The sequence below is a fragment of the Hordeum vulgare genome, chromosome 5H (genome assembly GCF_904849725.1).
Source record: "Hordeum vulgare subsp. vulgare chromosome 5H, MorexV3_pseudomolecules_assembly, whole genome shotgun sequence".
Classification (NCBI taxonomy): Eukaryota; Viridiplantae; Streptophyta; class Magnoliopsida; order Poales; family Poaceae; genus Hordeum; species Hordeum vulgare.
In genome coordinates, this window is record NC_058522.1 from 470,529,374 (window position 1) to 470,549,165 (window position 19,792).

The 19,792-nt window shown below is 49.3% G+C and overlaps 1 long non-coding RNA gene across 1 annotated transcript; it reads right to left on the bottom strand.

Annotated features, from left to right (window-relative positions):
- Positions 1 to 310: 310 nt before the first annotated feature.
- Positions 311 to 649, bottom strand: LOC123400145. The gene is made up of 3 exons (XR_006610488.1): positions 620 to 649; positions 450 to 518; positions 311 to 372 (listed from the first exon to the last, which is right to left on the bottom strand). It is a non-coding gene; the product is annotated as an uncharacterized LOC123400145 (long non-coding RNA).
- Positions 650 to 19,792: the final 19,143 nt, after the last annotated feature.

Consider the following 19,792-nt stretch of genomic DNA (forward strand, 5'->3'; position numbering starts at 1 on the left):
ATGTATTTTATTTTCTTGTGATTTCATGAAGCGTTGTATTGCATTACCTGGCTAGCTCGCTGTGGGTTGCAGACATAAAGAACTGCTCAATTAGCTCAGCGACTCCAGGTTGTGGAGGGTACGGGGCGACTCCTCTGCCTCAAGGATTGGTCTGGAAGCCAGGGTGAGTTACGTACTTCCTGTCAGGAAGGTCAGAACGCCTCTCCCCGAAAACAGTTGTGCTACCATCGTTTGGGAGGTCGATGTACAGTTGGCTGATCGCACGCACATTATTCCTTGCAAACTGGGACACCATGTGCAAAATATGTGCCGTTGAAGTACTGAGTTGTGGTGTGCGACCCGTTCTGGTACGTTTTCTTGTGGAGGTATTGCCTTCAAAGAAAAAGTGTGTTACATGTTTCATAGGTGCTGGTGTCACGCGAATATTAGCCTGCAAATATGATAGTTACCTGCGAAAGAGGTGGGGCGGAGACGGTGACCCACACTTACATTGGTCGTCGACATTGTGATGTCGCCCTCTGTTTACGTAGAAAAACGAAAACAGAAAAAAAGGTGATTACAAAAATGGTGTCGGCGCGTGGATGCGGGAAAAAATAAATCTTGAAATAGCGTTGAGTACCGTCCATGGCGGTGGAAAGTTTTGGTGGGCGTTCAGCAAAGCCACGGGCTGCACAACATGTGCACGTTCGGTTGCGGGCATCTATTATCTTGTCAGCGAATTTCATCAATTCGAGCTCGATCTGGCCTCGTGCAGTCGACAGGTGTGATAGACAGCGTGCATTTATCTCCTTAAGCAACAGTGTGGTTTCATCGCTCGCCTATATGCATGCAGAATAAAAGTTAGAGACATCATTTCAGCAAAAAAAAGACATTATCTGCAAAAATGTCGTAAAAAACGACAAGAAAAACGATGATGTCAACACGATAACTTACCAGGTGTGGGTATTGGCTGCGTAGGTAGTTGTAGAAATCCGTTGGCCCCAATAGACGTATAGTTGTCGGCGTCAATTTATCAATCATCCGGCAAGCGGGCGTTCCGCTGTCGTCAGCCATTCGAGAAGTCTTACTTGTGCTACGTCCGCAAGATAAGCTTTGCTCATGAGGGTGGTCTGCCGTATTCCTTGAAGCAGACTGGTCATCATGAGAGTGCTTCGAACGAGCATAGCACACAGTCGAGTGATGGCGTATCTTCAAAAAATGTAGACGTGAGCATCCGAATGAGTTGAGCAAATTTGCAAGAAAAAAAGATATGACTCATGCGTGGTTGCTGGCACTTACCAGAGCGCTGGCATATGATGTGATCGGCTTCCCCACGTCAGTAGCCATTATTATCATCCCCCGGACTGAAGCTTGGTCAAAGTACTTTACCCTTGGTAGCGAACCATGTTGCTTGTCGTATATCCCAAGGTCGAGATTGTCGAGCAGGAATATCTGTGGCAGGAAAGAAAAAGTTGGGTCAACCTGAATTGAAGGTAAGTGTTAACACTGTTCTGTCGGCGAATGGAAAATACTATTTTTGTGTACCTGCAGCCATAGGTGGCACCCAACCAAGTTGGTCAGAGGGTTCCCAGAACGGATATCATTCTTCAACCTCGTCACACCAGCAAGCATACACTGAATGACGTACTCGCACTAGTTAAACTACTCTATCGTCTCTGTATTGGCCAATGCCCCCCAGAAATCAATAGTTGCATAATCATGCTTTGTAGTTGGTGCTAGCACGTGGCCCATGATGAAAATAACAAATGCAATTTGAAAGCAGTCCTTCTCAATTTTGCTCGATGATTCAGTGATGTTTCTCATGAGAAAATTTTCAGCTGCACAGAGGCCGTGTACTCCTTTGCGATCCATTCCTAACGTGGACTTTATGAACTTGATCGCCTCTGGCTTTATGTGGCCATCTCGTCCCTTAATATTGTGATGTCCGCATGGGATACCAAAAACTTTGTGCACGTCCTCCGGCCAAAACTTGAGTACCTTGTTCTTCGCCAGAATGATAGTGCGACGGGATGTGCTGACTTTGCTCATTGTCCAAGCGCTGAATTTCAAATTGAGTTTGTGCAGCATCTAGAGCTCGAGCATGCCGCCAAAACCGATGCTCGTAACAAGGAATCTCTTGAACTCACTGAACGTGTTGACAACTTCGACAACATGCTTGACAGATATGCGAGATGTTGGGGCTGGACAGTCATCACTCTCTGCTGAATCATCGTTGCGTATGTTGGCAGGTATCTGTAAGTTGGGGTCGGCCATCTCTGTGTCACAGCTATCTGCATTTGACATGTTCTTTTGTCTGCGAACGTTGGTCGTACAAAATGCAAAAACATGAGCACGCATAATTTAGGAGCCGACTAGAAAATTTCAGCATAAAATAGAATGAGTTATAGTACGCAGGCTAACTAGATCATGAAATTAAAAAAGATCTACAGTGGGAAAATTAGGACAAAACCTACAAAAAAATTGTATGAAGATGTACAAACATGTGAGAATATGAGTGCAGTACATTATAATTTGATTCTTCTAATCTTTTTGGGAAAATCCATGTGTGAGATAAACAACTGTGAATAATTTTGTGCAAAACTGAAACCGTGTTGGATTAAAAATGGTCTGGACCTAGGGAAAATGACCTTGTAATAATTTCCTCTCCAAGTCAATGAACGCTTAGAAACTAGATCTGAAGAAAGCAAGCTCGGGGCTTCCTGTCTGATAAAACAGGATGGGGGAGACAGTAAAGAAAATAGATGCATGTAGTACCTGGGGAAGGCCGACGTCGCCGCCCGACCGGAGCCGCTGCCGTGTAGATTAATCGCCGGTTACTCCTAACCCTCCACCCTGCAATAGCTCGCCGAGGAAGAAAAGGGTCTGGATAAGAGCGGTATGGGGTTGGGGGTGGCTGTGAGGGTTGGAAGGGGATTTGGGAGAGGGCACTGTCGTGGGTATAAGCCTGACAGTAGATGTGTAGGGTACGAAAAGGATGGGCAGAGCCTTAGCTACGGCGAGGTTGTATGAGTTCAGGCCCCTCTGCGGTGGAGGTAATAGCCCTACGTCTCAGTGCTTAGGGAGCTTGTTGTCGAGTGGAAATATGGAATACAATGAGTTGCTAACCCCTCTACCAGCGGGGGAGGGTGGCTTATATAGAGTGCGCTGCCCTCCACAACGGTTCCGGTACAGGGGTGGAGTAGTGGTGATTGAATGCGTACGTTACAGGTAACGTACGCCCTAAATGCTAATAAATGCACCTGGAAACGTACGACCATTTCCCTCCAGGGGGGTTACGATGTGTCGAGTGGTATACAGTCGGTTAGCTTGATATCCTCTGAATGCTAGTCTCCGACTGGATGATCGAGGACCTGTTACCGACTGGATGATGGGGACTCCTTAGTTCAGTCGGAATTGACTAAGGGCCTTGTCCTTTGTGAGGGGTAGTCCTTGGGTAGGACCTATAGGGCAGGCCTATGACCCTACCCTAGGACTATAACCCCATCATTAGTCCCCGAATGGATTGGGGTTGGAACGACGAAGCGATGCTTGAAGTTTGGATCCGACTGGAACGGATTTGGCTTGGGCGTTGCTTGCCTTGATCCATTTTATCTTTTCAGACCAACGATCCGAGTGCAAATCTCCGTGGAACAAACTTTCGGAAACCGAGTGTTTTCGGGGTATCTCTTGACGCGACCCGTCAACTGACAGCAGCGGATTTTCCGGGATCTTCAAATTTCGGTTTCCGCACGCTCAGCGGGGATGACGCCATCGCGCTCGAGTAGCGCTTGATGCCTCGATTCTCGCGCCTTCAACTCCTCCACTAATATCGCCGCGGCCGGTCGGGGGATAAGGTTTCGGGGCCACCTGCCAGCGACCCAGTCGGAACCTTACTTAAATCCCGGCGGCAAGGGTTTTTCGTTACGCCCGCCGGATCTTTTGCCTTTGCTTCGTCCTCCTCGCCTCTTCCAGCGCACCTAACCTCTCCACTCCTCCTGCCTCTCCGCGAACTCGCAACTTCCGCCATGACCAAGGGTCAGACCAGCAAGATGGAGGCGAGGAAGAAGAAGGGGAAGGCGGCGGCTCCTGCTCAGCGGCGGCAGCGGCTGTTGCCGGCGGGGTGGATTCAAGGCGACTTCCTCCCCTCTACGGTGATGGAGGGGGATCTGCTGCAGCTGGTGGAGGACGGGATGATCGTCCACAAGTCTTGGAGGCTGCCGGCTGAGAACGAGGTCGAGCTGGCACCCCGGGAGGGGGAGCGTGTCTTGCTGCTCAGCCATGTCTACCGAGGTTTCTCCCTGCCCCCGCATCCTTTCTTTAAGGGCATCATGAACCACTTCGGGGCACAGCTTCACCACTTTCCTCCGAATGCTATTGCCCATCTCTCTGCTTTCATCGTTATGTGCGAGTGTTTCATCGGCTGCCCCCCCATTGGGGGTTGTTCAAGCACATATTTTCTGCTAGATCCCAAACCATCAAACGACTCAGCCAGTCGGATGATAAGACACATCTTCTCCAGCTCTGCGGGGGCTTAGCTTTCCAGAAAAAGAGTCGGAGTAGTTATCCTGCTCTTCAGTTGAGCGAGTCCGTCAGGAACTGACAGTCAACGTGGTTCTACTGCCAAGACGTTGCTTGTCCGAACGCCTCTTCAGGGTTGCCCCCTTTTAGCCTTGATCGTCCCGCTCCACCTAAGCAGCTCGCGCTCACGAAGGCGGAGAAGCTCGACATCCAGCCCTTGGTCGACGCACTCGTAGACGTCGTCAGGAGGGGAGTCACCGGTATGGATTTGCTGGAGACTTTCCTTGGTCGGCGCATACAACCACTGCAGGCTCGCGACCACGCCATGTGGCACTACTCGGGGACCGAGGACTCCACTCGGACGAACGTCTTGAGCGTGACCGAGGAGAAGGTGGCGTCGTGGGTGCTCCAGATCACAGGCGCGTGCGAGAACCCCAAAGGGTCTCGGCGAGTGAGGGCTTTCAGCGCGGACAATCCTCCTCCGAATCAGGTGAGTACCATGTGTCGAGTGTACATATCTGTTTTAGTTTCATCGCTTTCTTGAATCTCTGCTTCTCGCTTGATGTCGCCGACTGTATTTCACGCAGAAGTGGACCAACTGGTTTTCTCCTGTCTCGAACGGGAACCCGGCCGAGGAGGAGGAAGGCAGCGTGGAGAGCGCTGAGTATGTCTCCGACAGCGGGGAATCAGAGGAAGAGACTAGCAAGGAAGAGGAGGAAGACGAAGAGCAGGACTCGCCGCCTCCGCAATTAGAGCATCGGACCAAGCGCCGACACGAGCCTGCCGTTTCCTCGGTCCCTCCGGCATCTTCGAGTGCTCCGCCCACTGCCCCAGTTGTCCTGAGTGCTCGGAGCACCAAGAGGGCCAGGGATGCTGCCGCTGAGCCTGCGGGTCAGTTCTCCAAGGCGGCCAAACCGAGTGGGCCCAAACCTCGGAAGGCTCTGCCGCGGATGAGGGTTGCTGTCCCCGTCACCTCCACGTAAGTGCATCGATCTTCTTATTTCTTCTGATATCCGAGTGAACTCCTGTTTATTGATCGAATGGATTTCACTCGACAGAGTCGCTACTTCTGCCACCTCTCCGGCGCGCCAGGAGGATGACCCCATGGACACGGACAATGTCGTCTCGTCCCAGCCAGGTGCGTTGTAGTGACTCCGAGTGTTTTATATTATCGCGTCTCGAATTCTATCATAGGTTCTGCCTCTTTCTTTTTCTGAGATCTCGCGTCGTTCGGTCTATCAGGGGCGATTTGCGTGGACGAGGGTGATCAGGGGCGAGCTGAACAAGCTGCGGAGCCTGTTCTTGAGGCTGCTCCGCCTGTTGCTGCTCTCACCGCCGACGTGCTGCCGACTGAGGCGCTGCCGCCGACTGAACCGACGCTGGTGGTTGAAGAGCCGACTGGAGCGGACCTTGGGATGCCTCAGGAACTTCCGACGATGCCAGGCTCGTCGAATGTCGAGTTCAACATCTAGCGTCTCCCGGAGGAGCAGGTGGGAGCGGCCAAGGGAGCCATGGTGCAGGCTGAGCTGATGGCTGGAGAAGCCAAGAGGGCCTACGACTCTGTCACATCCTTGTACCAGCGGAGCTTGGAGCTGCGGGATGATATCCGAGTAAGTGGGCTAGTAAGTATTTACTTTTCTCTTGTAACCCGATGGGTGTTCTTGGATAGCATCTGTTGTTTGCAATGGGTTCACTCTGAGTGAATCCAGTGGGTGTAGTCCCCGAGACTTCTGCCGAGTGCTTGCACCGGCAGTTGTCTTTATACATATTGTCTTTGCTTTGGTCAGGTCTGTAAATAATATGACCGACTGCGAGCAGTTGTGGCACTCGGAGTGCACTTACTGTAAGAGTCCCCGAGAGTAATTTGTACTCAGGTTGGGTAGTATTGGCCTCGTAGGCGTAGGTGGTAACATGCATCTCAATAGGGCGGGCCTGCTTGAGTTGCATGCCAGTGGGGTCACTCTTAGCGAACCCACTGGGTGTAGTCCCCGAGACCGCTGTCGACTGCTTGCATCGGCAGGGGTCTGAAGAACTTAGACTTTTATTGTTGAATTTTCTGATTGTCCCTTGGTGTTTGCTGGCAGAAAACTTGTGAAATGGGAACAACATATGAGACTCTCAGGGCAGAAAAGGTGCAATTTGCTGGTGAGCTGGATGCGGCCCTGCTTGCAATGGCTGGTATGAAGGAGGTTCTGGCGAAAAGAGAGAAGTCGCTGGAGCAGGCTTGTGAAGCGAACAAAATGCTGGCTGAGGAAGTTGAGAAGATGGGGAAACAAAGGACTGCTCTGATGGGACAAATGGACGTGCTGAACAAACGGCGCAAACCACAGGAGAAATACGTGAGTGACTGGGCTCAGCAGATGATGACGCGTCTGGCTGGTAAGTCTTGCTTTTTCCGAGTGGTTGTGGTATGTGCGTCACACTCGGCGTTTATTGTTTGCTTGTCCTGCTGTTGCAGATTTTTGCATTGACGCTGAAGCCGAAGCAGCTGATGTGGAACGGTTGATTCACGAGAATGTTCCACTCGGCGAGGACGCCAATCGAGATCTGCTCCGAGCGCATATCCGCGTGGGCAAAATTGGCCCTTTCATCGGTCGACTGAAGGAAGTCGTCGGCCGGATCGACAAGGAGCTTTGGCCTGAGGATGAGTCGCGGCAGGAGACGGAGAACCTGAAGGCTTGACTGGAGGAGATTCCGAACCGAGTGCAGTCGTGGAAGAAATCTGCAGCTCGTTGTGGTGGAGATGCTGCTCTGTCCCTGGTCCGAGTCCATTGCAAGGAGGTGCGCGAGGAGAAGCTGAAGACATTGAAGGTGGCCAACACGAAGAAACTTTGATTCGAAGACTTCATGGAAACTTTCCTTGAGAGTGCTACCCGCATCATGAGCCTCAATGAGCCTCAATGAGGGTTGCGGGTTGGTACTGATGTATTTGTCAGTTGTTTTGACATCCACATGAGCCTCAATGAGGGTCTGCAATTCATGTAGTTGTCAGTTGATTACCCGAGTGTACCTGTAGGATACAGTCGAAGGCATGTGGGTGCTTAGGCGATTCTGCATCGCATCTAAGTCCCCGAGTGTGGCGTTAAGTGCACACTCGAAGAAAGTTAATACTTAGGCAATTCGTGATCGCAGCTAAGTCCCCGACTGTGACGTTAAGTGCACACTCGGAAAAAGTTCATACTTAGGCGATTCTGGATCGCAGCTAAGTCTCCGAGTGTGACGTTAAGTGCACACTCGGAGAAAGTTCATACTTAGGCGATTCTGGATCGCAGCTAAGTCTCCGAGTGTGACGTTAAGTGCCCACTCGGAGAAAGTTCATACTTAGGCGATTCTGGATCGCAGCTAAGTCTCCGAGTGTGACGTTAAGTGCACACTCGGATAAAGTTCATACTTAGGCGATTCTGGATCGCGGCTAAGTCCCCGAGTGTGACGTTAAGTGCACACTCGGAGAAATTTCATACTTAGGCGATTCTGGATCGCGGCTAAGTCCCCGAGTGTGACGTTAAGTGCACACTCGGAGAAATTTCATACTTAGGCGATTCTGGGTCGCCGCTAAGTCCCCAAGCGTGACGTTAAGTGCACACTCGGAGAAAGTTCATACTTAGGCGATTCTGGATCGCGGCTAAGTCCCCGAGTGTGACGTTAAGTGCACACTCGGAGAAATTTCATACTTAGGCGATTCTGGATCGCGGCTAAGTCCCCGAGTGTGACGTTAAGTGCACACTCGGAGAAAGTTCATACTTAGGCGATTTTGGATCGCGGCTAAGTCCCCGAGTGTGACGTTAAATGCACACTCGGAGAAAGTTTGTACTTAGGCGATTCTGGATCGCAGCTAAGTCCCCGAGTGTGACGTTAAGTGCACACTCGGAGAAAGTTTGTACTTAGGCGATTCTGGATCGCAGCTAAGTCCCCGAGTGTGACGTTAAGTGCACACTCGGAGAAATTTCATACTTAGGCGATTCTGGGTCGCAGCTAAGTCCCCGAGTGTGACATTAAGTGCACACTCAGAGAAAGTTCATACTTAGGCGATTCTGGATCGCAGCTAAGTCTCCGAGTGTAACGTTAAGTGCACACTCGGAGAAATTTCATACTTAGGAGATTCTGGATCGCAGCTAAGTCCCCGAGTGTGACGTTAGGTGCACACTCGGAGAAAGTTCATACTTAGGCGATTCTGGATCGTAGCTAAGTTTTTTTTTTGAGACCGGAGTCTGCGACCGCGGAAGAACTTTGAACCTGCAAAGAACTCAATCTGCTTTATATTATTTCACCAATACTTGTTCTTTACATTGCTTCAGTCGACGGTCACGTGTAGAAGCGCTTCAGGAGATCTCCGTTCCATGCTCGCGGCTCGTCTATCTCCCTGTTGATGTTGTAGAGTCTGTATGCTGTTCAGCACCTTGGAGATGATGAAGGGTCCTTCCCAGGCAGGAGCCAACTTGTGAGGTCTTTGCTGATCCACTCGGAGCACCAGGTCGCCTGCTTGAAACGTACGACTCCTGACATGTCGCGCGTGAAAACGCCGCAGATCTTGTTGATAAATGGTTGAGCGAGTCAGTGCCATCTCGCGCTCCTCCTCTAGAAGGTCCACTCCGTCTTGCCTTGCCTGTTCTGCTTCAGCTTCGGAGAAGAGTTCGACTCGTGGAGCATTGTGAAGTAAGTCACTCGGAAGGACTGCTTCTGCTCCGTAGACGAGGAAGAACGGTGATCGCCCTGTAGATCTGTTGGGGGTTGTGCGAAGACCCCAAAGTACTGAAGGTAACTCGGTGACCCATGCGCCAGCGGCGTGTCCCACCTCTCACAGGAGTCGGGGCTTCAAACCTTGAAGAATAAGCCCATTCGCCCGTTCTGCTTGTCCATTGGATTGAGGATGTGCTACGGAAGCAAAATCCACTCGGATACCTTGGCTTGCACAGAAACCTTTGAATCTGTCCGAGTCAAAGTTTGTCCCGTTGTCCGTGATTATGCTGTGAGGTACACCGAATCTGGAGATGATGTCCCTGATAAACTTGACGGCTGTTGAGGGGTCGAGTTTCTTGATGGGCTTGGCTTCGATCCATTTCGTGAACTTGTCGACTGCCACCAACAGATGTGTGTATCCCCCTTGGCCTGTCTTGAATGGTCCGACTGTATCTAATCCCCAAACTGCAAACGGCCACACAAGAGGGATTGTCTTCAACGCAGATGTCGGCTTGTGGGACTTGTTGGAGTAGAACTGACAGCCCTCACATCGGTCGACCATATCTTTAGCCATCTCGTTTGCCTGCAGCCAGAAAAAACCAGCCCTGAATGCCTTGGCGACGATTGCTCTTGAAGAGGCATGATGACCGCAGGTCCCCGAGTGAATATCTTCCAGGATCAGCTGCCCCTCCTCTGGGGAGATGCATCATTGGAGAACGCCTGAAACGCTCTCCTTGTACAATTGGCCATCAATGACAGTGAATGACTTCGACCTGCGGACTATCTGCCTGGCCTGGACTTCGTCTTCTGGTAGTTCCTGTCTCAGGATATATGCAATGACCGGCATAGTCCAATCGGGGATGACAGTAAGAATCTCCATGACCAGATCAACCACAGCAGGTACATCGACTTCAGTCGGATCTGTTGAACTCTTTGGTTGTACTGGTTCTTCTGTAAAAGGATCTTCTTTGACTGAAGGGAGGTGAAGGTGCTCGAGGCCGACGTCACTCGGGACTGGTCTCCGAGTGGATCCGAGTTTCGCCAATTCATCAGCTGCTTGGTTTTTCAGTCGCGGAACATGGTGGAGTTCCAGACCTTCAAACTTTTTCTCGAGCTTCCTCACTGCATTGCAATATGTGGTCATGGTGGGGTTCCTGACATCCCACTCTTTCATCACTTGATTGACCACCAAATCTGAATCGCCGTAGACCATCAGGCGACGGACGCCGAGTGAGATGGCCATGCGCAATCCGTAGAGGAGAGCTTCATACTCTGCCTCGTTGTTGGAGGAATCGTTGTTGTTGGCGATATGATCACAACGCCAGCGCCGGAGCCATTCAACATCTTGGACTCATCAAAGAACATTGTCCAATGGGCCGAGTAGATGTGGGTCGGTTGCTGTTGTTCTACCCATTCTGCTATGAAGTCAGCCAGAGCTTGAGACTTAATAGCTTTCTTGGCCTCGAACTTGATATCACAGTACAACATCTCCATTGCCCACTTCGCCACTCGGCCTGACGCGTCTCGATTGTGGAGAATTTCCGACAACGGAGCATCAGAAACGACAGACACCGAGTGGTCTTGGAAATAATGGGCCACCTTCTTCGCAGTCATGTAGATCCCGTAGATAAGCTTTTGATAGTGGGGATACCTCTGCTTGGAAGGAGTCAGGACTTCGGAGACGTAGTACACTGGCTGCTGAACTTTGTATGCTTTGCCTTCTTCTTCTCGTTCGACTGTAAGAACAGTACTGACGACTTGATTTGTAGCCGCGATGTACAGAAGAAGGGGCTCTTTACTGAGTGGAGAAGTAAGAACCGGCTAGGTGGAAAGTAGGACTTTGAGGTCGTCGAATGCGACTTGGGCTTCGTCTGTCCACTCGAAAGTATCTGATTTCTTCATGAGTCGGTACAGAGGAAGTGCTTTCTCGCCGAGTCGACTGATGAACCTTCTCAAAGCCGCTAGGCAACCCGTGAGCCGCTGAACATCGTGTATTCTGACCGGCCTCTCCATTCGGACGATGGTCCCGATCTTTTCGGGGTTGACATCGATCCCTCGTTCGGAAACGAAGAAACCGAGTAACTTTCCGCTGGGAATGCCGAATGAACATTTGGCGGGGTTGAGCTTGATATCGTACCTACGAAGGTTGGCGAATGTTTCTACCAAGTCAGTCAGTAGGTCGGAACCTTTGCGTGACTTGACTACGATATCATCCATATACGCCTCCACATTCCGACCGATCTGGTCGAGGAGACATTTTTGGATCATGCGCATAAAGGTAGCTCCTGCATTCTTCAAACCGAATGGCATAGTGATGTAGCAGAAGCACCCGAATGGGGTGATGAAGGCTGTTTTTAACTCATCGGGACCATACAGACGGATCTGATGATAGCCCGAATAGGCATCAAGAAATGACAGACGCTCGCAACCCGCAGTCGAATCGACAATTTGATCTATGCGGGGGAGCGGAAAATGGTCTTTCGGGCAGACCTTATTGAGATGCTTGAAGTCGATGCACATTCGGAGCGACTTGTCCTTCTTGGGTACCATGACAACATTGGCGAGCCACTCGGAGTGGTGAACCTCGCGAATGAAGTTGGCTGCCAGCAGCTTGGCCACCTCTTCCCCGATTGCCTTCCTCTTGTGCGCGGTGGACCAGCGCAGGGGCTCTCGGACGGGCCGAGCGGTGGAATCCACGTGCAGTCGGTGCTTAGCCAACTCCATGGGTACACCTGGCATGTCAGAGGGTTTCCATGCGAAGATGTCCCAGTTCTCACGGAGGAATTGGGTGAGCTCGGCTTCCTATTTAGGATCGAGGGTGGTGGAGATGTTCGTCGGGGCAGCAATGTCGTTCGTCGGGTGAATGCTGACCTTCTTCATCTCTCCCGCTGACTGGAATGCGGATTCAGAAGCTGGCTTCTTTGAGCGCATCAGGTCGGCGGGGTCGACTGTTTTCTTGTACTCGTCGAGCTCGAGGACGGCCATCTGCTGGTCGGCGATTCTTGATCCCTGCTGCAGGCACGCTTCGGATCGCTGTCGATTTCCCGTGATGGTGATCACACCCTTCGGGCCTGGCATCTTCAGCTTCAGGTATACGTAACATGGACGGGCCATGAAACGCGCATACGCTGGGCGACCCAGAATTGCGTGATAAGCGCTCTGGAAGTCGACCACTTCGAACGTCAGCTTTTCCTTGCGGAAGTTCTTGTCGGAGCCGAAAACGACGTCCAACGCGATCTGGCCGAGTGACTTGGCCTTCCGTCCAGGGACGACTCCCTGGAACTGCATGCTGCTCTCGCTGAGTTTGGACATCGGGATGCCCATCCCCTTGAGTGTGTCGGCGTACGTGATGTTCAAGCCGCTGCCGCCATCCATGAGGACTTTGCGTAGTCGGACTCCTTCCACCACCGGGTTGACGACTAGAGCCTGTCTCCCTGGGGTGGGTACATGTGCCGGATGATCCGACTGGTCGAAGGTGATCGCAGTCTGAGACCATTTGAGGAACTTGGGGTTGGTAGGGGTGGCCATGTTCACCTCTCTGTTCACCAGCTTCTGTCGACTCTTGCTCTCGACGTCAGCAAAAATCATCAGGGTTGCATGGACTTGTGGGAACGGATCCTCCTTATCCTCCTCATCCTGTTCATGGTCCTTCTCTCTCGGTTGCCCTTCGCCGAACCCCTGGATCAGGAGGCGACACTGTCGAGTGGTATGCTTCGCATATATGGGGTTGCCCTCTTCATCCATCTTCGTATGAACCGGACATGTTTGGTCCAGGATGGGGTTATTGAACTGCTTCTTCTTGGGGGTGAACTGAGCGTTCCCTTTGCCCTTGAACTTGCCATTGGTTACGGCCGCGGCTTCTGCTTGCGGAGCAGTCGGAGCTTTCTGCTTCTGCTTCCGAGTGTTGCCTCCATCTCCATCAGCGACTGTTTTGTGCTTGCCGCTTCGGATGCGGTCTTATTCTTCGCCATTAGCATAGCGCGTTGCTATCTCCATCATCTTGCTCATGGAGATGTCGCCTGTTCGGCCGAACTTCAGGTACAAATCCCTGTACCGCACGCCTGCCTTGAAGGCGCAGACTGCTTGATGCTCGGTGACGTTCTCCACCGTGTGGTAGAGAGTTGTCCAACGCTGAATGAAATCTCGCAGGGGCTCATTCTGTTTCTGGACGCAGTGCTGGAGCTCCACGAGGCCAGCAGGGCGCTTGCACGTCCCTTCGAAGGTCCTGATGAACACTCGGGCCAGATCTGCCCAGTTGTAGATGCTTGAGGGGGCCAACTGATTCAGCCACGCTTGCGCCGAGCCGTCGAGCATCAGAGGGAGGTGCTTCATGGCGACATGGTCGTCCCCTCCTCCGATCTGGACCGCCACTCGGTAGTCATCTAGCCATGTTTCCGGCTTGGACTCTCCTGTAAACTTGCTAATTCCCGTTGCCAATCGGAAGTTGGGCGGGATGTCAGCCGAGCGGATGGCTCGACTAAAACACTCGGGACCAGACACGATGATCCTGCTTCCACTTGGACGGTCCATATCGTGACCATCGCGGTGGGCTCGGCCCCCGTCGACCCTTCGTTGGGCGATACGCCCTCTTGCGTCGGGCCTTGGGTCGTAAGTATCGCCGACTGAACGCCGATCATCATGATGTCGGGACCCATAGGGCCCACCCCACAGAGGGGTGCGTGAACGGCGGCGATCTTCGTGATTCATGGAACGGTTGCCTCCCTTGTGCGGCTGATGGGAACCAGGGCTGTGAACCGACCGATGCGTATTCGCATGAACAGAACTATTATGGATCGTGTTGTGCGACTGGGAGACCGCCGAATTCTTTTGCTGCGCCGTGTGCAACAGGGCTCGGATCTGCTCGATTCCCCTACCAGCCTCTGAATCAGTCGGCTGGAGGGAATCGGCTATCTTGGCAGCTGCAGCCGAGTTGAGGAGGGGTGTGCGGAACAACAACACGTTGCTCCGCCAAGTGTGTCAACTGGCAGAACGGCGAGGCGGACGACGCGCGCCGGACGTTTCGCCGATCTCGTGCTCGTTCCGGCCAGCTTGAAGGGGATCTTCATGGGAGTTGGCCATGTGTACTTCTGCTGCATGCCCGCGACCCGCGTATTCGGAAGGAAACTCAGTTAGAACCGAGCCCGAGTGCTGGGACTGCGGGGCAACCACAACAGACTCTAGAACCGCCACTTGCGAAGACGCGTTCTGGCGCGCCTGGGCATGTTGCACCCAACGCTGGAGCCGCGGACGGAGAGACCGCTTGCTGCGGCGCGTGACGGCGGTGCAGGTCGACACCGGAGCCGACTGTTGGAGAAGAAGAATGTCGCGGGCGCCGGCACGAAAGTGCATAGCCACACGACGGGGAAGCGCCTCGACGTCGAGAGGAGCATCCCGAAGCCACGCCGAATCGTCGATGATGAAGGAGAGAGCGCCGAAGAAGATCTGGTGACCCATGCTCGAACCTCCACCGGACGACATGACGAAAGGAAGTAGTCGCAAACTCGCCGAAAGTCGCTTAGACGCCTGCCCCACGGTGGGCGCCAACTGTCGTGGGTATAAGCCTGACAGTAGATGTGTAGGGTACGAAAAGGATGGGCAGAGCCTTAGCTACGGCGAGGTTGTATGAGTTCAGGCCCCTCTGCGGTGGAGGTAATAGCCCTACATCTCAGTGCTCAGGGAGCTTGTTGTCGAGTGGAAATATGGAATACAATGAGTTGCTAACCCCTCTACCAGCGGGGGAGGGTGGCTTATATAGAGTGCGCTGCCCTCCACAACGGTTCCGGTACAGGGGTGGAGTAGTGGCGATTGAATGCGTACGTTACAGGTAACGTACGCCCTAAATGCTAATAAATGCACCTGGAAACGTACGACCGTTTCCCTCCAGGGGGGGTTACGATGTTCCGAGTGGTATACAGTCGGTTAGCTTGATATCCTCCGAATGCTAGTCTCCGACTGGATGATCGAGGACCTGTTACCGACTGGATGATGGGGACTCCTTAGTTCAGTCGGAACTGACTAAGGGCCTTGTCCTTTGTGAGGGGTAGTCCTTGGGTAGGACCTATAGGGCAGGCCTATGACCATACCCTAGGACTATAACCCCATCAGGCACGTTGGTTGGAGTGAGGTATGATTGGTGGTTGTGGGCGGCTGTGTTTGCAGGTGGCATAAAAAAAATGCCAGCCTAGCATTGATGACAGATGTTGACATGCCATTTTAATAAAAAACTGAAAACGGTAAGTTGGCAACCAGAGCAACGAGGCGCGTGGATATAAAAACAAATATAAGTCGCATGGTGCTACAAGATCCAGAAAATCTGGGAAAATAACTTAATGGGTAAAGCATGAGTGCATACACCCTGATTTTGTGGAACCAAAAATTAGGCTGGAAAGTGGATTACTGCATACATGAGAAGAAGCACGCACAGTACAGACCGCGACTAAATAGCGCAAAACGCTGAACTCCCTAAATGATAAGACCCATCTGCGGTTTAGAACAGAACATAGAGTCCTTGCCTGGACTAAATACATGATTGGGTACACTAGCTACTCTGCTGACAGAAGACTAAATACAGTAAGGCGACGACGACGATGAGGTTGGTTCCAGCTAGCAGGAGCGTCGTACGATGGCTGTCGTTGGAGCAACAGTGGGTTGCGGCGACTGGAAGAGGTGGAGGTCCATGCATCTGCTGCATCACAGGCGCGTGCGCTGGCTGTATCTCCGCCTGGCTGCCGTCCATGGCGTCCTGGGCTCGCCTAGATCTCTGCTGAAGTGGGCCAGAATGGTGGAGCGCCAGCGGGTGGTTTATCAACTGAGGCTGAGATATGCCGGCTCGGGTTAGCTCCGGCATATAGGTCTCGGTCGACCTCAAGAAGCTGCACAGCCCCGCCTGCATTCATCTCAAAACTTCACATAAAAAAAAGCGATGGGGATTTACATGAGTGGCGAACTTGGTTTGCACGCTGGACAAGGACTTATATCTTTGTTCACGCACTTGTAGAATCTCTCTCCCCGATGAGAAAGGAAGGTGATGATCCTGGATGCGCACCGTGGACAGGGTATCAGCGGCAGCACCGCGTCTGCCTGGGAGGAAGATGTTGAGCTAGCCATGTTGGAGATCTGATTCTTGTCACACCAGGATAAAGAAGATAAGGCCACGAGGCCAGTGCGTGGAGTCTTCTAGCCGAAGGAGAGTAAACTGTCCGTGCAGCAATAAATGAAATGGTATTTAATATGGTGCGCCAGTCGCCGTCTATCGTCGCACAGCTGGTCCGTGGCGCATGAGCATGATCACCATCTGTCCCGGCGTTCGCGACGGACGGAAGTTGCATTGAAAGCGACCGGCGCGTCAGACACCGTGTGGGAAAAAGCTTGATATATCTCTGGAAATATAGTGTATAATACGTGTGGCGATGCCAATCTGGAGGGGGAACTAACGGCTAAGATAACAAGTGTATCTGAGCCCGAGCTCAGAATAGCTCTTTCGGGTTTAAAACATAAATCTTACTTTTCTAGACACTAGAAGCTTAATAAGAGTTGAAGTTGGTGAGAAACCAAAAATTAATCTCATGTTTTTTCTTACCTGACATCTAGCAAATCTTGTATTTGAAATGTAGTGCACATTATTATTCGAGTGTTGCCGGAATGTCCGAGTGGCCTATGTTTTGCCGGAATGTTGATTCATTTCCCTTCCGGCAAATTTCAGGTGCACCATATATCCACTATTTAGCAAAGGTCTTGCCGAAAATTTCCGTGAATTTCGTCATGACTAGTGCTAGAAACTAGGACATATGGAGTGCTTGGAAGTGTGAATTCTTTCGATATAGTGTCACGGTTGTTGTTTACACATTTACCACATTAAAACAGGAAATGTCTGACGATGAATATTGGGAGTGTGAATATTGTCGGGGTATGTGCGACACGCGTCACCTGCGAGACTATATGTTCTTCAGCATGAAGCTTGACGAGAATGGAGATATGTTCCTCCCTTGCCATGCAAGAAGATATGTGTTGGAGAGGCTCGGTTTCAAAGACCACGAGAGAATTGAGACGAGAATCGCTAACCCGAGGACTATACATGGTCACACATTTGATATCAAAGTATTTAATTCAGTTTTTCAAACAGAATTTGGGTGCCCAAAGTGGGAAGATATTTGCAAGGCATATGGATTTCAGGAGAGTATGGAAATAACATTCGATCTTCGTCCTGAAGATAATATGCGAGGCAACATCGGCATTTGGATGGTTGTCGACGATATGCTTCCTGTTTACCTCCATGTGAGTTTCTCAACCATATTTGTCAAGTAATTTGCATTTATATTTAGAAATAGTTGGTGTTCATCCATATACTAAATTTGTTAAATTATAATTTACAGCTTATTTCGTTGCTTCGACTGAATTACGAAAATTAATTGACACAACACACTACACGTATGGATCACATCTAACTTGAGAGGAGAAGGATGTTCTTCTCCACTTTCTTGTTGCTGGTGTTTTGGTTTCTAGGGATACCTTTCCGTATAATTTTGGAATTGGTCAAAATTATACATTTTACATGCCACTAGTGCATAGGTTGAGGCCGGTTGACATTCGCCGAAATGTATCGGTTAGAGTTTCCTAATTAAGTACGCTCTACTATTGCATAAATGGTGTTGATTACATTGCTAACTAGGTTATTATTATCTTCTTCAACAGCAACTGCCACATGATGTAGTGCCTCTGATGATGCTCCCAGAAGGTCAAATGAAAATTAGAAGCCCACTGAGGGCTGAGTTCGATGCTCCATACTCGAGTAACCTCAAATCAAGATAAAAGGCTCCAAATTGAAGCATGGAGAGAAATAAAGAAGGAACGCAAGCCACAAGTTGGAGACCGTTGGATCTCTGTGATTCATCATGGAGACATAGGTGTTATTCGGTTTTATGACATTATACCTAAGAGCAAGGACTAGGTCTTATGAGAGACAAATTATTCTGGTTTATATTAACTTGACATGATCGATGCATGCATATGATGACTATTAAGATGTTTCTCTGTTTTACTTTATGTGTGTCATGTGATAACTTGGTATATGATTAAGATGATGATGAGTTGTTAGATGAGTACGTAAAATGGTGATGAGTTATATGACATGATACTCCCTCCGTCCCAAAATTCTTGTCTTAGCTTTGTCTAGAAATGGATGTATCTAAGTACTAAATTTGACTGGATACATTTGTATCTAAACAAAATATGAGACAAGAATTTTGGGACGGAGGGAGTACTTTATGTGTATGATGTGATGTAAATTATGCATGTCTATTACGATATGATGAAACCACTATATAGAGCATGCACAAATACGTAGGGGGGACATAAATACGATATGTTTATTTTAATAATTATTTGGATTTCAAACAATTAAATCATGTGACATCAAGACCTAAGGGTTAATAGGATTGTAGCTTACTATTGTCAGTTGAACAAGTGCAGTCTTGAAAACTAGGGGTGATAGAACCAGCAAGTTAAGCGTGCTCGGGCTGAAGGAGTGACCGGCCGGGAAGTTAGACGATTTAGAGATTAAATTGTCAAATAATTCAAAGATTTGAAATGAAAATTATATGTTACATTTGAAATGAGAATTAGAATAAAACATAAAAACAAATCAAAACATATTCAAAAGTTTTCTCAGATTTGAAAATAAAAACATAGTTACCATTAGCACTAGACATGGAAGCGCTACTCCTAACATTACTTATCAGTACCGCTGCCCATACCAGCGCTACTACTAAAGTTTAGTGTACTGCTACGCAAAATTCAAGCGCTACTACTAGGGTTTTCCCTAGTAGTGATTTTTCGTATAACAGTAACATTTTTTTATAAAAATGTGAAAACAAGAACATTTTTTGAAAGTTGTGACAAAATTATGAAAAAACGATTTTTTTTAAAGATTTGTAAACAATTTTTTAAGCAGGAACATTTTTTCAGCTCATGTACACTTTTTGGAACATGAACATTTTTTGAACTTACAAACATTTTTTGAAAAGGTAAATCTATTTTAGAAAATGAAGAACGATTTTTAAATTCCTCAAAAAATTTAGAATTAAAGAACAAAATTTGAACAACTTTTCAATTGGTGATCAGAATTCTAAAAAAGAGAAACATTTTACGTAAAATAGGAATATTTTTTATGAAAGTGTGAAATCAAGAACATTTCTTAAAATATTAACCAATTTATGAAAAAAGAACATTTTTTGAAATTTGTAAACAATTTTTGAAGCTGGATCTTTTTTTGAACTTATGTACACATTTTGAAACACGGACAATTTAAATTTACCAAACATTTTGAAATCATGAACATTTTAAGAATTGGTGAACCAAATTGGAACAAGTTTTCAATTTTTAACAAATTTTAAAAAAGAGACATTTTCATATAACAGCAATAGTTTTTTATAAAATTGTGGAAACAAGATCATTTTTTGAAATTACGACCAATTTGTGAAAAAAGGAGCATTATCTGGAATTTGTAATGAAATTTTGAAGTGGGAATAATTATTCAACTTATGGACACTTTTTGAAATAAAGACATTTTTGTAATTATGTACAGTTTTTGAAAGAGAAAACATATTTAGAAAATGAAGAA